The following is a 17,593-nucleotide window of genomic DNA, read 5'->3' on the forward strand; positions in this document are numbered from 1 at the left end:
ATATACATGCAACTCTGATGTATTTAAAATGAATTCGCATTGTAAGTGAACTTTATTGTACCTACACATTTTCTCACTCTTGTTTCAACCACTAAAGAATAAACACGTACTTTAAATAAAAAGTTTAACATTTTTTAACAGTCCTGTTTTTTTTGCGACAGAGCTTGTATGATAACTATCCGTTTTGATGGAATTGAAGTTGTCATAGAGTTGTATTGCCATAAAGATAGGGCATTTGGAATAATTTCACAATCTTATATTAAGGTGTAGAATCGATTTTTTAGTAAATACACATTTAGCAATCGATATAAAGTTGCGTAAAAATATGAACTTTGCATATTTATGATATTTAGACGTTTTGATGTTATTGGAGTTGTCATAGAGTTGTACTGCCATAACGACGGGGTATTTGGAACAATTTCACAATCTTTTATTAAGGTGTAAAATCGATTTTTTAGTAAATACACATTTAGCAATCAATATCAAGTTGCGTAAAAATATCAACTTTGCATATTTATGATAATTAGCCGTTTTGACGTTATTGGAGTTGTCATAGAGTTGTACTGCCATAACGACAGGGCATATGGAACAATTTAACAATCTATTATTAAGGTGTAAAATCGATTTTTTAGTAAATACACATTAAGCAATCGATATAAAATTGCGTAGAAATATAAACTTTACATATTTATGCTAATTAGCCGTTTTGATGTTATTGGTGTTGTCATAGAGTTGTACTGCCATAACGACGGGGTATTTGGAACAATTTCATAATCTTTTATTAAGGTGTAAAATCGATTTTTTAGTAAATACACATTTAGCAATCGATATAAAATTGCGTAGAAATATCAACTTTACATATTTATGCTAATTAGCCGTTTTGATATCATTGGAGTTGTCGTAGAGTTGTACTGCCATAACGACGGGGTATTTGGAACAATTTCACAATCTTTTATTAAGGTGTAAAATCGATTTTTTAGTAAATACACATTTAGCAATCGATATAAAATTGCGTAGAAATATCAACTTTACATATTTATGCTAATTAGCCGTTTTGATATCATTGGAGTTGTCATAGAGTTGTATTGCCATAACGATAGGGCATTTGGAATAATTTCACAATCCTATTATAAGGTGTAGAATCGATTTTTTAGTAAATACACATTTAGCAATCGATATAATGTTGCGTAAAAGTATGAACTTTGCATATTTATGATAGTTAGCCGTTTTGATGTTATTGGAATTGTAATAGAGTTGTACTGCCATAACGACGGGGTATTTGGAACAATTTCACAATCTTTTATTAAGGTGTAAAATCGATTTTTTAGTAAATGCATATTTAGCAATCGATATAAAATTGCGTAGAAATATCAACTTTACATATTTATGCTAATTAGCCGTTTTGATGTTATTGGAGTTGTCGTAGAGTTGTATTGCCATAACGATAGGGCATTTGGAACAATTTCACAATCTTATATTAAGGTGTAGGTCGATTTTTTAGCACATCCACATTTAGCAATCGATATCAAGTTGGGTAAAAATATAAACTTTACATATTTATGCTAATTAGCCGTTTTGTTGTTATTGAAGTTGTCATAGAGTTGTACTGCCATAACGATAGGGCATTTGGAACATTTTCACAATCTTCTATTGAGGTGTAGAATCGATTTTTTAACGACAGGGTATTTGGAAGAATTTCACAATCTCTTATGAAGGTGTAAAATCGATTTTTTTAGTAAATACACATTTAGCAATCGATATAAAGTTGCGTAAAAATATCAACTTTACAAACTTATGCTAATTAGCCGTTTTGATGTTATTGGAGTTGTCATAGAGTTGTATTGCCATAACGATAGGGCATTTGGAACAATTTCACAATCTTATATTAAGGTGCAGAATCGATTTTTTAGTACATATACATTAAGCAATCGATATCAAGTTGCCTAAAAATATCAGCTTTGCATATTCATGATAATTAGCCGTTTTGATGTTATTGGAGTTGTCATAGAGTTGTATTGCCATAACGATAGGGCATTTGGAACAATTTCACAATTTTATATTAAGGTGTAGAATCGATTTTTTAGTACATATACATTAAGCAATCGATATCAAGTTGCGTAAAAATATGAACTTTGCATATTTACAATATTTAGACGTTTTGATGTTATTGGAGTTGTCATAGAGTTGTACTGCCATAACGACGGGGTATTTGGAACAATTTCACAATCTTTTATTAAGGTGTAGAATCGATTTTTTAGTACATATACATTAAGCAATCGATATCAAGTTGCGTAAAAATATGAACTTTGCATATTTACGATATTTAGACGTTTTGATGTTATTAGAGTTGTCATAGAGTTGTATTGCCATAACGACATGGCATTTGGAACAATTTCACAATCTTTTATTAGGGTGTAAAATCGATTTTTTAGTAAATACACATTTAGCAATCTATATAAAATTGCGTAGAAATATCAACTTTACATATTTATGCTAATTAGCCGTTTTGATGTTATTGGCGTTATCACAGTGTTGTATTGCCATAACGATAGGGCATTTGGAACAATTTCACAATCTTATATTAAGGTGTAGAATCGATTTTTTAGTACATATATATTAAGCAATCGATATCAAGTTGCGTAAAAATATGAACTTTGCATATTTATCATATTTAGACGTTTTGATGTTATTGGAGATTTCATGGAGTTGTCGTATAGCCATAACGACGGTGCATATGCAAAAATTCCACAATATATTTTTAAAGTGTAAAATCGATTTTTTAGTACATACACATTTAGCAATCGATATCAAGTTGCGTAAAAATATAAACTTTACATATTTATGCTAATTAGCCGTTTTGATGTTATTGGAGTTGTCATAGAGTTGTATTGCCATAACGATATGGCATTTGGAACAATTTCACAATCTTATATTAAGGTGTAGAATCGATTTTTTAGTACATTTACATTAAGCAATCGATATCAAGTTGCGTAAAAATATGAACTTTGCATATTTATGATATTTAGACGTTTTGATGTTATTGGAGATGTCATGGAGTTGTCGTATAGCCATAACGACAGTGCATATGCAAAAATTCCACAATCTTTTTTTAAAGTGTAAAATCGATTTTTTAGTACATACACATTTAGCAATCGATATAAAGTTGCGTAAAAATATCAACTTTACATATTTATGCTAATTAGCCGTTTTGATGTTATTGGAGTTGTCATAGAGTTGTATTGCCATAACGATATGGCATTTGGAACAATTTCACAATCTTATATTAAGGTGTAGAATCGATTTTTTAGTACATATACATTAAGCAATCGATATCAAGTTGCGTAAAAATATGAACTTTGCATATTTATGATATTTAGACGTTTTGATGTTATTGGAGATGTCATGGAGTTGTCGTATAGCCATAACGACGGTGCATATGCAAAAATTCCACAATCTTTTTTTAAAGTGTAAAATCGATTTTTTAGTACATACACATTTAGCAATCGATATCAAGTTGCGTAAAAATATAAACTTTACATATTTATGCTAATTAGCCGTTTTGTTGTTATTGGAGTTGTCATAGAGTTGTATTGCCATAACGACGGGGTATTTGGAACAATTTCACAACCTGTTATTAAGGTGTAAAATCGGTTTTTTAGTAAATACACATTTAGCAATCGATACAAAATTGCGTAGAAATATCAACTTTACATATGTATGCTAATTAGTCGATTTGATGTTATTGGAGTTGTCATAGAGTTGTACTGCCATAACGACGGGGTATTTGGAACAATTTCTCATTTTTATATTAAGGTGTAAAATCGATCTTTTAGTAAATACACCTTTAGCAATCGATATAAAATTGCGTAAAAATATCAACTTTACATATTTATGCTAACCAGCCGTTTTGATGTTATTGGAGTTGTCATAGAGTTGTATTGCCATAACGATAGGGCATTTGGAACAATTTCACAATCTTATATTAAGGTGTAGAATCGATTTTTTAGTACATATACATTAAGCAATCGATATCAAGTTGCGTAAAAATATGAACTTTACATATTTATGATAATTAGCCGTTTTGATGTTATTGGAGTTGTCATAGAGTTTTATTGCCATAACGATATGGCATTTGGAACAATTTCACAATCTTATATTAAGGTGTAGAATCGATTTTTTAGTACATATACATTAAGCAATCGATATCAAGTTGCGTAAAAATATGAACTTTGCATATTTATGATATTTAGACGTTTTGATGTTATTGGAGATGTCATGGAGTTGTCGTATAGCCATAACGACAGTGCATGTGCAAAAATTCCACAATCTTTTTTTAAAATGTAAAATCGATTTTTTAGTACATACACATTTAGCAATCGATATCAAGTTGCGTAAAAATGTAAACTTTACATATTTATGATAATTAGCCGTTTTGATGTTATTGGAGTTGTCATAGAGTTGTACTGCCATAACGACGGGGTATTTGGAACAATTTCACAATTTTTATTAAGGTGTAAAATCGATTTTTTAGTAAATACACATTTAGCAATCGATATAAAGTTGCGTAAAAATATAACTTTACATTTTTATGCTAATTAGCCTTTTGGTGTTATTGGAGTTGTCATAGAGTTGTACTGCCATAACGACGGGGTATTTGGAACAATTTCACAATTTTTATTAAGGTGTAAAATCAATTTTTTAGTAAATACACATTCAGCAATCGATATAAAGTTGCGTAAAAATATAACTTTACATTTTTATGCTAATTAGCCTTTTGGTGTTATTGGAGTTGTCATAGAGTTGTACTGCCATAACGACGGGGTATTTGGAACAATTTCACATTTTTATATTAAGGTGTAAAATCGATCTTTTAGTAAATACACATTTAGCAATCGATATAAAGTTGCGTAAAAATATCAACTTTACATATTTATGCTAACTAGCCGTTTTGATGTTATTGGAGTTGTCGTATAGCCATATCAACAGTGCCTTTGGAACATTTTCACAGTATTATAATAGGGTATAGAATCGATTTTTTAGTAAATGCACATTTAGCAATCGATTCAAAGTTGCGTAAAACTATAAACTTTACATATTTATGCTAATTAGCCGTTTTGATGTTATTGGAGTTGTCATAGAGTTGTACTGCCATAACGACGGGGTATTTGGAACAATTTCACAATTTTTATTAAGGTGTAAAATCAATTTTTTAGTAAATACACATTCAGCAATCGATATAAAGTTGCGTAAAAATATAACTTTACATTTTTATGCTAATTAGCCGTTTTGGTGTTATTGGAGTTGTCATAGAGTTGTACTGCCATAACGACGGGGTATTTGGAACAATTTCACAATCTTTTATTAGGGTGTAAAATCGATTTTTTAGTAAATACACATTTAGTAATCGATGTAAAGTTGCGTAAAAATATCAGCTTTACATATTTATGCTAATTAGATGTTTTGATGTTATTGGAGTTGTCATAATGTTGTACTGCCATAACGACGGGGTATTTGGAACAATTTCACAATATTTTATTAAGGTGAAGAATCGATTTTTTAGTACATACACATTTAGCAGTCGATGTAAAGTTGCGTAAAAATATCAGCTTTTCATGTTTATGCTAATTAGCCGTTTTGATGTTATTGAAATTGTCATAGAGTTGTACTGCCATAACGACGGGGTATTTGGAACAATTTCACAATCTTTTATTAAGGTGTAAAATCGATTTTTTAGTAAATACACATTTAGCAATCGATGTAAAGTTGCGTAAAAATATCAGCTTTACATATTTATGCTAATTAGCCGTTTTGATGTTATTGAAATTGTCATAGAGTTGTACTGCCATAACGACGGGGTATTTGGAACAATTTCACAATTTTTATTAAGGTGTAAAATCAATTTTTTAGTAAATACACATTCAGCAATCGATATAAAGTTGCGTAAAAATATAACTTTACATTTTTATGCTAATTAGCCGTTTTGGTGTTATTGGAGTTGTCATAGAGTTGTACTGCCATAACGACGGGGTATTTGGAACAATTTCACAATCTTTTATTAAGGTGTAAAATCGATTTTTTAGTAAATACACATTTAGCAATCGATGTAAATTTGCGTAAAAATATCAGCTTTACATATTTATGCTAATTAGCCGTTTTGATGTTATTGGAGTTGTCATAGAGTTGTACTGCCATAACGACGGGGTATTTGGAACAATTTCACAATCTTTTATTAAGGTGTAAAATCGATTTTTTAGTACATATACATTAAGCAATCGATATCAAGTTGCCTAAAAATATCAGCTTTGCATATTTATGATAATTAGCCGTTTTGATGTTATTGGAGTTGTCATAGAGTTGTACTGCCATAACGACGGGGTATTTGGAACAATTTCCCAATCTTTTATGAAGGTGTAGAATCGATTTTTTAGTACATACACATTTAGTAATCGATATCAAGTTGCGTAAAAATATAAACTTTACATATTTATGCTAATTAGCCGTTTTGATGTTATTAGAGTTGTCATAGAGTTGTATTGCCATAACGACGGGGTATTTGGAACAATTTCACAATCTTTTATTAAGGTGTAAAATCGATTTTTTAGTACATATACATTAAGCAATCGATATCAAGTTGCGTAAAAATATGAACTTTACATATTTATGATAATTAGCCGTTTTGATGTTATTGGAGTTGTCATAGAGTTTTATTGCCATAACGATATGGCATTTGGAACAATTTCACAATCTTATATTAAGGTGTAGAATCGATTTTTTAGTACATATACATTAAGCAATCGATATCAAGTTGCGTAAAAATATGAACTTTGCATATTTATGATATTTAGACGTTTTGATGTTATTGGAGATGTCATGGAGTTGTCGTATAGCCATAACGACAGTGCATGTGCAAAAATTCCACAATCTTTTTTTAAAGTGTAAAATCGATTTTTTAGTACATACACATTTAGCAATCGATATCAAGTTGCGTAAAAATGTAAACTTTACATATTTATGATAATTAGCCGTTTTGTTGTTATTGGAGTTGTCATAGAGTTGTACTGCCATAACGACGGGGTATTTGGAACAATTTCACAATTTTTATTAAGGTGTAAAATCAATTTTTTAGTAAATACACATTCAGCAATCGATATAAAGTTGCGTAGAAATATAACTTTACATTTTTATGCTAATTAGCCGTTTTGGTGTTATTGGAGTTGTCATAGAGTTGTACTGCCATAACGACGGAGTATTTGGAACAATTTCACAATTTTTATTAAGGTGTAAAATCAATTTTTTAGTAAATACACATTCAGCAATCGATATAAAGTTGCGTAAAAATATTACTTTACATTTTTATGCTAATTAGCCGTTTTGCTGTTATTGGAGTTGTCATAGAGTTGTACTGCCATAACGACGGGGTATTTGGAACAATTTCACAATCTTTTTTTAAGGTGTAAAATCGATTTTTTAGCAAATACACATTTAGCAATCGATGTAAAGTTGCGTAAAAATATCAGCTTTACATATTTATGCTAATTAGCCGTTTTGATGTTATTGAAATTGTCATAGAGTTGTACTGCCATAACGACGGGGTATTTGGAACAATTTCACAATCTTTTATTAAGGTGTAAAATCGATTTTTTAGTAAGTACACATTTAGCAATCGATATAAAGTTGTGTAAAAATATCAACTTTACATATTTATGCTAATTAGCCGTTTTGATGTTATTGAAATTGTCATAGAGTTGTACCGCCATAACGACGGGGTATTTGGAACAATTTCACAATCTTTTATTAAGGTGTAAAATCGATTTTTTAGTAAATACACATTTAGCAATCGATGTTAAGTTGCGTAAAAATATCAGCTTTACATATTTATGCTAATTAGCTGTTTTGATGTTATTGGAGTTGTCATAATGTTGTACTGCCATAACGACGGGGTATTTGGAACAATTTCACAATCTTTTATTAAGGTGTAAACTCAATTTTTTAGTACATATAACGGGTGATTTTTTTGAGGTTAGGATTTTCATGCATTAGTATTTGACAGATCACGTGGGATTTCAGACATGGTGTCAAAGAGAAAGATGCTCAGTATGCTTTGACATTTCATCATGAATAGACTTACTAACGAGCAACGCTTGCAAATCATTGAATTTTATTACCAAAATCAGTGTTCGGTTCGAAATGTGTTTCGCGCGCGTGTTTTGTTCAGCGATGAGGCTCATGGCTACGTAAGCAAAATTGCCGCATTTGGGGTGAAGAGCAACCAGAAGCCGTTCAAGAACTGCCCATGCATCCCGAAAAATGCACTGTTTGGTGTGGTTTGTACGCTGGTGGAATCATTGGACCGTATTTTTTCAAAGATGCTGTTGGACGCAACGTTACGGTGAATGGCGATCGCTATCGTTCGATGCTAACAAACTTTTTGTTGCCAAAAATGGAAGAACTGAACTTGGTTGACATGTGGTTTCAACAAGATGGCGCTACATGCCACACAGCTCGCGATTCTATGGCCATTTTGAGGGAAAACTTCGGACAACAATTCATCTCAAGAAATGGGCCCGTAAGTTGGCCACCAAGATCATGCGATTTAACGCCTTTAGACTATTTTTTGTGGGGCTACGTCAAGTCTAAAGTCTACAGAAATAAGCCAGCAACTATTCCAGCTTTGGAAGACAACATTTCCGAAGAAATTCGGGCTATTCCGGCCGAAATGCTCGAAAAAGTTGCCCAAAATTGGACTTTCCGAATGGACCACCTAAGACGCAGCCGCGGTCAACATTTAAATGAAATTATCTTCAAAAAGTAAATGTCATGAACCAATATAACGTTTCAAATAAAGAACCGATGAGATTTTGCAAATTTTATGCGTTTTTTTTTAAAAAAAGTTATCAAGCTCTTAAAAAATCACCCTTTACATTAAGCAATCGATATCAAGTTGCGTAAAAATATGAACTTTACATATTTATGATAATTAGCCGTTTTGATGTTATTGGAGTTGTCATAGAGTTGTACTGCCATAACGACGGGGTATTTGGAACAATTTCACAATCTTTTATTAAGGTGTAGAATCGATTTTTTAGTACATATACATTTAGCAATCGATATCAAGTTGCGTAAAAATATGAACTTTGCATATTTATGCTAATTATCCGTTTTGATGTTATTGGAGTTGTCATAGAGTTGTATTGCCATAACGATGGGGCATTTGGAACAATTTCACAATCTTATATTAAGGTGTAGAATCGATTTTTTAGTAAATACAAATTTAGCAATCGATATCAAGTTGCGCAAAAATATCAACTTTACATATTTATGCTAATTAGCCGTTTTGATGTTATTGGAGTTGTCATAGAGTTGTACTGCCATAACGACGGGGTATTTGGAACAATTTCACAACCTTATATTAAGGTGTAAAATCGACTTTTTAGTAAATAAACATTTAGCAATCGATATCAAGTTGCGTAAAAATATCAACTTTACATATTTATGCTAATTAGTCATTTTTATGTTATTGGAGTTGTCATAGAGTTGTATTGCCATAACGACGGGGTATTTGGAACAATTTCACAATCTTTTATTAAGGTGTAAAATCGATTTTTTAGTAAATACACATTTAGCAATCGATATAAAGTTGCGTAAAAATATCAACTTTACATATTTATGCTAATTAGCCGTTTTGATGTTATTGGAGTTGTCATAGAGTTGTACTGCCATAACGACGGGGTATTTGGAACAATTTCACAATCTTTTATTAAGGTGTAAAATCGATTTTTTAGTAAATACACATTTAGCAATCGATATAAAGTTGCGTAAAAATATCAACTTTACATATTTATGCTAATTAGCCGTTTTGATGTTATTGGAGTTGTCATAGAGTTGTACTGCCATAACGACGGGGTATTTGGAACAATTTCACAATCTTTTATTAAGGTGTAAAATCGATTTTTTAGTAAATACACATTTAGCAATCGATATCAAGTTGCGTAAAAATATGAACTTTGCATATTTATGCTAATTAGCCGTTTTGATGTTATTGGAGTTGTCATAGAGTTGTACTGCCATAACGACGGGGTATTTGGAACAATTTCACAATCTTTTATTAAGGTGTAAAATCGATTTTTTAGTAAATACAAATTTAGCAATCGATATAAATTTGCGAAAAAATATCAACTTTACATATTTATGCTAATTATCCGTTTTGATGTTATTGGATTTGTCATAGAGTTGTACTGCCATAACGACGGGGTATTTGGAACAATTTCACAATTTTTATTAAGGTGTAAAATCGATTTTTTAGTAAATACACATTTAGCAATCGATATAAAGTTGCGTAAAAATATAACTTTACATATTTATGCTAATTAGCCGTTTTGATGTTATTGGAGTTGTCATAGAGTTGTACTGCCATAACGACGGGGTATTTGGAACAATTTCACAATCTTTTATTAAGGTGTAAAATCGATTTTTTAGTAAATACACATTTAGCAATCGATGTAAATTTGCGTAAAAATATCAGCTTTACATATTTATGCTAATTAGCCGTTTTGATGTTATTGGAGTTGTCATAGAGTTGTACTGCCATAACGACGGGGTATTTGGAACAATTTCACAATCTTTTATTAAGGTGTAAAATCGATTTTTTAGTAAATACACATTTAGCAATCGATACAAAGTTGCGTAAAAATATCAACTTTACATATTTATGCTAATTAGCCGTTTTGATGTTATTGGAGTTGTCATAGAGTTGTACTGCCATAACGACGGGGTATTTGGAACAATTTCACAATCTTTTATTAAGGTGTAAAATCGATTTTTTAGTACATACACATTTAGCAATCGATATCAAGTTGCGTAAAAATATCAACTTTACATATTTATGCTAATTAGCCGTTTTGATGTTATTGGAGTTGTCATAGAGTTGTACTGCCATAACGACAGGGCATTTGGAACAATTTCACAACCTTTTATTAAGGTGTAAAATCGATTTTTTAGTACATACACATCAAGCAATCGATATCAAGTTGCGTAAAAATATGAACTTTACATATTTATGATAATTAGCCGTTTTGATGTTATTGGAGTTGTCATAGAGTTGTATTGCCATAACGACAGGGCATTTGGAACAATTTCACAACCCTTTATTAAGGTGTAAAATCGATTTTGTGGTAAATACACATTTATCAATCGATGTAAAGTTGCGTAAAAATATCAACTTTACATATTTATGCTAATTAGCCGTTTTGATGTTATTGGAGTTGTCATAGAGTTGTACTGCCATAACGACAGGGCATTTGGAACAATTTCACAACCTTTTATTAAGGTGTAAAATTGATTTTTTAGTGGATACACATTTAGCAATCGATATCAAGTTGCGTAAAAATATGAACTTTACATATTTATGCTAATTAGTGTTTTGATGTTATTGGAGTTGTCATAGAGTAGTCGTATAGCCATAACGACAGTGCATATGCAAAAATTCCACAATCTTTTATTAAGGTGTAAAATTGATTTTTTAGTACATATACATTTAGCAATCGATATAAAGTTGCGTAAAAATATGAACTTTACATATTTATGCTAATTAGTGTTTTGATGTTATTGGAGTTGTCATAGAGTTGTACTGCCATAACGACGGGGTATTTGGAACAATTTCACAATCTTTTATTAAGGTGTAAAATCGATTTTTTAGTAAATACACATTTAGCAATCGATATAAAGTTGCGTAAAAATATAACTTTACATATTTATGCTAATTAGCCGTTTTGATGTTATTGGAGTTGTCATAGAGTTGTACTGCCATAACGACGGGGTATTTGGAACAATTTCACAATCTTTTATTAAGGTGTAAAATCGATTTTTTAGTAAATACACATTTAGCAATCGATATAAAGTTGCGTAAAAATATCAACTTTACATATTTATGCTAATTAGCCGTTTTGATGTTATTGGAGTTGTCATAGAGTTGTACTGCCATAACGACGGGGTATTTGGAACAATTTCACAATCTTTTATTAAGGTGTAAAATCGATTTTTTAGTAAATACACATTTAGCAATCGATATAAAGTTGCGTAAAAATATCAACTTTACATATTTATGCTAATTAGCCGTTTTGATGTTATTGGAGTTGTCATAGAGTTGTATTGCCATAACGACGGGGTATTTGGAACAATTTCACAATCTTTTATTAAGGTGTAAAATCGATTTTTTAGTAAATACACATTTAGCAATCGATATAAAGTTGCGTAAAAATATCAACTTTACATATTTATGCTAATTAGCCGTTTTGATGTTATTGGAGATGTCATGGAGTTGTCGTATAGCCATAACGACGGTGCATATGCAAAAATTCCACAATCTTTTTTTAAAGTGTAAAATCGATTTTTTAGTACATACACATTTAGCAATCGATATCAAGTTGCGTAAAAATATAACTTTACATATTTATGCTAATTAGCCGTTTTGGTGTTATTGGAGTTGTCATAGAGTTGTACTGCCATAACGACGGGGTATTTGGAACAATTTCGCAATCTTTTATTAAGGTGTAAAATCGATTTTTTAGTAAATGCACATTTAGCAATCGATTCAAAGTTGCGTAAAACTATAAACTTTACATATTTATGCCAATTAGCCGTTTTGATGTTATTGGAGTTGTCATAGAGTTGTACTGCCATAACGACAGAGCATTTGGAACAATTTCACAAATTTATATTAAGGTGTAGAATCGATTTTTTAGTACATATACAATAAGCAATCGATATCAAGTTGCGTAAAAATATGAACTTTGCATATTTATGCTAATTAGCCGTTTTGATGTTATTGGAGTTGTCATAGAGTTGTGTTATGGCAGTACGGGGTATTTGGATTAATTTCACAACCTTTTATTAAGGTATAAAATCGATTTTTTAGTAAATACACATTTAAAAATCGATATCAAGTTGCGCAAAAATATCAACTTTACATGTTTTTGCTAATTAGCCGTTTTGATGTTATTGGAGTTGTCATAGAGTTGTACTGCCATAACGACGGGGTATTTGGAACAATTTCACAATCTTTTATTAAGGTGTAAAATCGATTTTTTAGTAAATACACATTTAGCAATCGATATAAAGTTGCGTAAAAATATCAACTTTACATATTTATGCTAATTAGCCGTTTTGATGTTATTGGAGTTGTCATAGAGTTGTACTGCCATAACGACGGGGTATTTGGAACAATTTCACAATCTTTTATTAAGGTGTAAAATCGATTTTTTAGTAAATACACATTTAGCAATCGATATAAAGTTGCGTAAAAATATCAACTTTACATATTTATGCTAATTAGCCGTTTTGATGTTATTGGAGTTGTCATAGAGTTGTACTGCCATAACGACGGGGTATTTGGAACAATTTCACAATCTTTTATTAAGGTGTAAAATCGATTTTTTAGTAAATACACATTTAGCAATCGATATAAAGTTGCGTAAAAATATCAACTTTACATATTTATGCTAATTAGCCGTTTTGATGTTATTGGAGTTGTCATAGAGTTGTACTGCCATAACGACGGGGTATTTGGAACAATTTCACAATCTTTTATTAAGGTGTAAAATCGATTTTTTAGTAAATACACATTTAGCAATCGATATAAAGTTGCGTAAAAATATCAACTTTACATATTTATGCTAATTAGCCGTTTTGATGTTATTGGAGTTGTCATAGAGTTGTACTGCCATAACGACGGGGTATTTGGAACAATTTCACAATCTTTTATTAAGGTGTAAAATCGATTTTTTAGTAAATACACATTTAGCAATCGACATAAAGTTGCGTAAAAATATCAACTTTACATATTTATGCTAATTAGCCGTTTTGATGTTATTGGAGTTGTCATAGAGTTGTACTGCCATAACGACGGGTATTTGGAACAATTTCACAATCTTTTATTAAGGTGTAAAATCGATTTTTTAGTAAATACACATTTAGCAATCGATATAAAATTGCGTAAAAATATCAACTTTACATATTTATGCTAATTAGCCGTTTTGATGTTATTGGAGTTGTCATAGAGTTGTATTGCCATAACGACGGGGTATTTGGAACAATTTCACAATCTTTTATTAAGGTGTAAAATTTTTTAGTAAATACACATTTAGCAATCGATATAAAGTTGCGTAAAAATATGAACTTTACATATTTATGATATTTAGACGTTTTGATGTTATTGGAGATGTCATAGAGTTGTACTGCCATAATGACGGTGCATTTGCAAAAATTCCACAATCTTTTTTTAAAGTGTAAAATCGATTTTTTAGTACATACACATTTAGCAATCGATATCAAGTTGCGTAAAAATATAAACTTTACATATTTATGCTAATTAGCCGTTTTGATGTTATTGGAGTTGTCATAGAGTTGTACTGCCATAACGACGGGGTATTTGGAACAATTTCACAATCTTTTATTAAGGTGTAAAATCGATTTTTTAGTAAATACACATTTAGCAATCGATATAAAGTTGCGTAAAAATATCAACTTTACATATTTATGCTAATTAGCCGTTTTGATGTTTTTGGAGTTGTCATAGAGTTGTACTGCCATAACGACAGAGCATTTGGAACAATTTCACAATCTTTTATTAAGGTGTAAAATCGATTTTTTACTACATACACATTTAGCAATCGATGTCAAGTTGCGTAAAAATATGAACTTTACATATTTATGCTAATTAGCCGTTTTGATGTTATTGGAGTTGTCATAGAGTTGTATTGCCATAACTATATGGCATTTGGAACAATTTCACAATCTTTTATTAAGGTGTAAAATCGATTTTTTAGTAAATAAATATTTAGCAATCGATATCAAGTTGCGTAAAAATATGAACTTTGCATATTTATGATATTTAGACGTTTTGATGTTATTGGAGTTGTCATAGAGTTGTACTGCCATAACGACGGGGTATTTGGAACAATTTCACAATCTTTTATTAAGGTGTAAAATCGATTTTTTAGTAAATACACATTTAGCAATCGATATAAAATTGCGTAAAAATATCAACTTTACATATTTATGCTAATTAGCCGTTTTGATGTTATTGGAGTTGTCATAGAGTTGTACTGCCATAACGACGGGGTATTTGGAACAATTTCACAATCTTTTATTAAGGTGTAAAATCGATTTTTTAGTAAATACACATTTAGCAATCGATATAAAGTTGCGTAAAAATATCAACTTTACATATTTATGCTAATTAGCCGTTTTGATGTTATTGGAGTTGTCATAGAGTTGTACTGCCATAACGACGGGGTATTTGGAACAATTTCACAATCTTTTATTAAGGTGTAAAATCGATTTTTTAGTAAATACACATTTAGCAATCGATATAAAGTTGCGTAAAAATATCAACTTTACATATTTATGCTAATTAGCCGTTTTGATGTTATTGGAGTTGTCATAGAGTTGTATTGCCATAACGACGGGGTATTTGGAACAATTTCACAATCTTTTATTAAGGTGTAAAATCGATTTTTTAGTAAATACACATTTAGCAATCGATATAAAGTTGCGTAAAAATATCAACTTTACATATTTATGCTAATTAGCCGTTTTGATGTTATTGGAGTTGTCATAGAGTTGTACTGCCATAACGACGGGGTATTTGGAACAATTTCACAATCTTTTATTAAGGTGTAAAATCGATTTTTTAGTAAATACACATTTAGCAATCGATATAAAGTTGCGTAAAAATATCAACTTTACATATTTATGCTAATTAGCCGTTTTGATGTTATTGGAGTTGTCATAGAGTTGTACTGCCATAACGACGGGGTATTTGGAACAATTTCACAATCTTTTATTAAGGTGTAAAATCGATTTTTTAGTAAATACACATTTAGCAATCGATATAAAGTTGCGTAAAAATATCAACTTTACATATTTATGCTAATTAGCCGTTTTGATGTTATTGGAGTTGTCATAGAGTTGTACTGCCATAACGACGGGGTATTTGGAACAATTTCACAATCTTTTATTAAGGTGTAAAATCGATTTTTTAGTAAATACACATTTAGCAATCGACATAAAGTTGCGTAAAAATATCAACTTTACATATTTATGCTAATTAGCCGTTTTGATGTTATTGGAGTTGTCATAGAGTTGTACTGCCATAACGACGGGGTATTTGGAACAATTTCACAATCTTTTATTAAGGTGTAAAATCAATTTTTTAGTAAATACACATTTAGCAATCGATATAAAATTGCGTAGAAATATAAACTTTACATATTTATGCTAATTAGCCATTTTGTTATCATTGGAGTTGTCATAGAGTTGTATTGCCATAACGATAGGGCATTTGGAACAATTTCACAATCTTATATTAAGGTGCAGAATCGATTTTTTCGTACATATACATTAAGCAATCGATATCAAGTTGCGTAAAGATATGAACTTTACATATTTATGCTAATTAGCCGTTTTGATGTTATTGGAGTTGTCATAGAGTTGTACTGCCATAACGACGGGGTATTTGGAACAATTTCACAATCTTTTATTAAGGTGTAAAATCGATTTTTTAGTAAGTACACATTTAGCAATCGATGTAAAGTTGCGTAAAAAAATCAACTTTACATATTTATGCTAATTAGCCGTTTTGATGTTATTGGAGTTGTCATAGAGTTGTACTGCCATAACGACAGGGCATTTCGAACAATTTCACAATCTTTTATTAAGGTGTAAAATCGATTTTTTAGTACATACACATTTAGCAATCGATATCAAGTTGCGTAAAAATATCAACTTTACATATTTATGCTAATTAGCCGTTTTGATGTTATTGGAGTTGTCATAGAGTTGTACTGCCATAACGACGGGGTATTTGGAACAATTTCACAATCTTTTATTAAGGTGTAAAATCGATTTTTTAGCAAATACACATTTAGCAATCGACATAAAGTTGCGTAAAAATATCAACTTTACATATTTATGCTAATTAGCCGTTTTGATGTTATTGGAGTTGTCATAGAGTTGTATTGCCATAACGATAGTGTATTTGGAACAATTTCACAATCTTATATTATTTATTATTTATGCTAATTTACATGATGTTATTGGAGTTGTCATAGAGTTGTACTGCCATAACGACGGGGTATTTGGAACAATTTCACAATCTTTTATTAAGGTGTAAAATCGATTTTTTAGTAAATACACATTTAACAATCGATATAAAGTTGCATAAAAATATCAACTTTACATATTTATGCTAATTAGCCGTTTTGATGTTTTTGGAGTTGTCATAGAGTTGTACTGCCATAACGACAGAGCATTTGGAACAATTTCACAATCTTTTATTAAGGTGTAGAATCGATTTTTTAGTACATATACATTAAGCAATCGATATCAAGTTGCGTAAAAATATGAACTTTGCATATTTACAATATTTAGACGATTTGATGTTATTGGAGTTGTCATAGAGTTGTGTTATGGCGGTACGGGGTATTTGGATTAATTTCACAACCTTTTATTAAGGTGTAAAATCGATTTTTTAGTAAGTACACATTTAGCAATCGATATAAAGTTGCGTAAAAATATCAACTTTACATATTTATGC

The 17,593-nt window shown here is 30.5% G+C and overlaps 1 long non-coding RNA gene across 1 annotated transcript; it reads left to right on the forward strand.

Moving 5' to 3' along the window:
• Positions 1-3,529: 3,529 nt before the first annotated feature.
• On the forward strand, positions 3,530-17,070 carry LOC125776780 (uncharacterized). Its single transcript, XR_007421941.1, has 3 exons — positions 3,530-4,511; positions 4,683-7,799; positions 16,543-17,070. It is a non-coding gene; the product is annotated as an uncharacterized LOC125776780 (long non-coding RNA).
• Positions 17,071-17,593: the final 523 nt, after the last annotated feature.

This window comes from Bactrocera dorsalis, chromosome 2 (assembly GCF_023373825.1).
Source record: "Bactrocera dorsalis isolate Fly_Bdor chromosome 2, ASM2337382v1, whole genome shotgun sequence".
Lineage (NCBI taxonomy): Eukaryota > Metazoa > Arthropoda > Insecta > Diptera > Tephritidae > Bactrocera > Bactrocera dorsalis.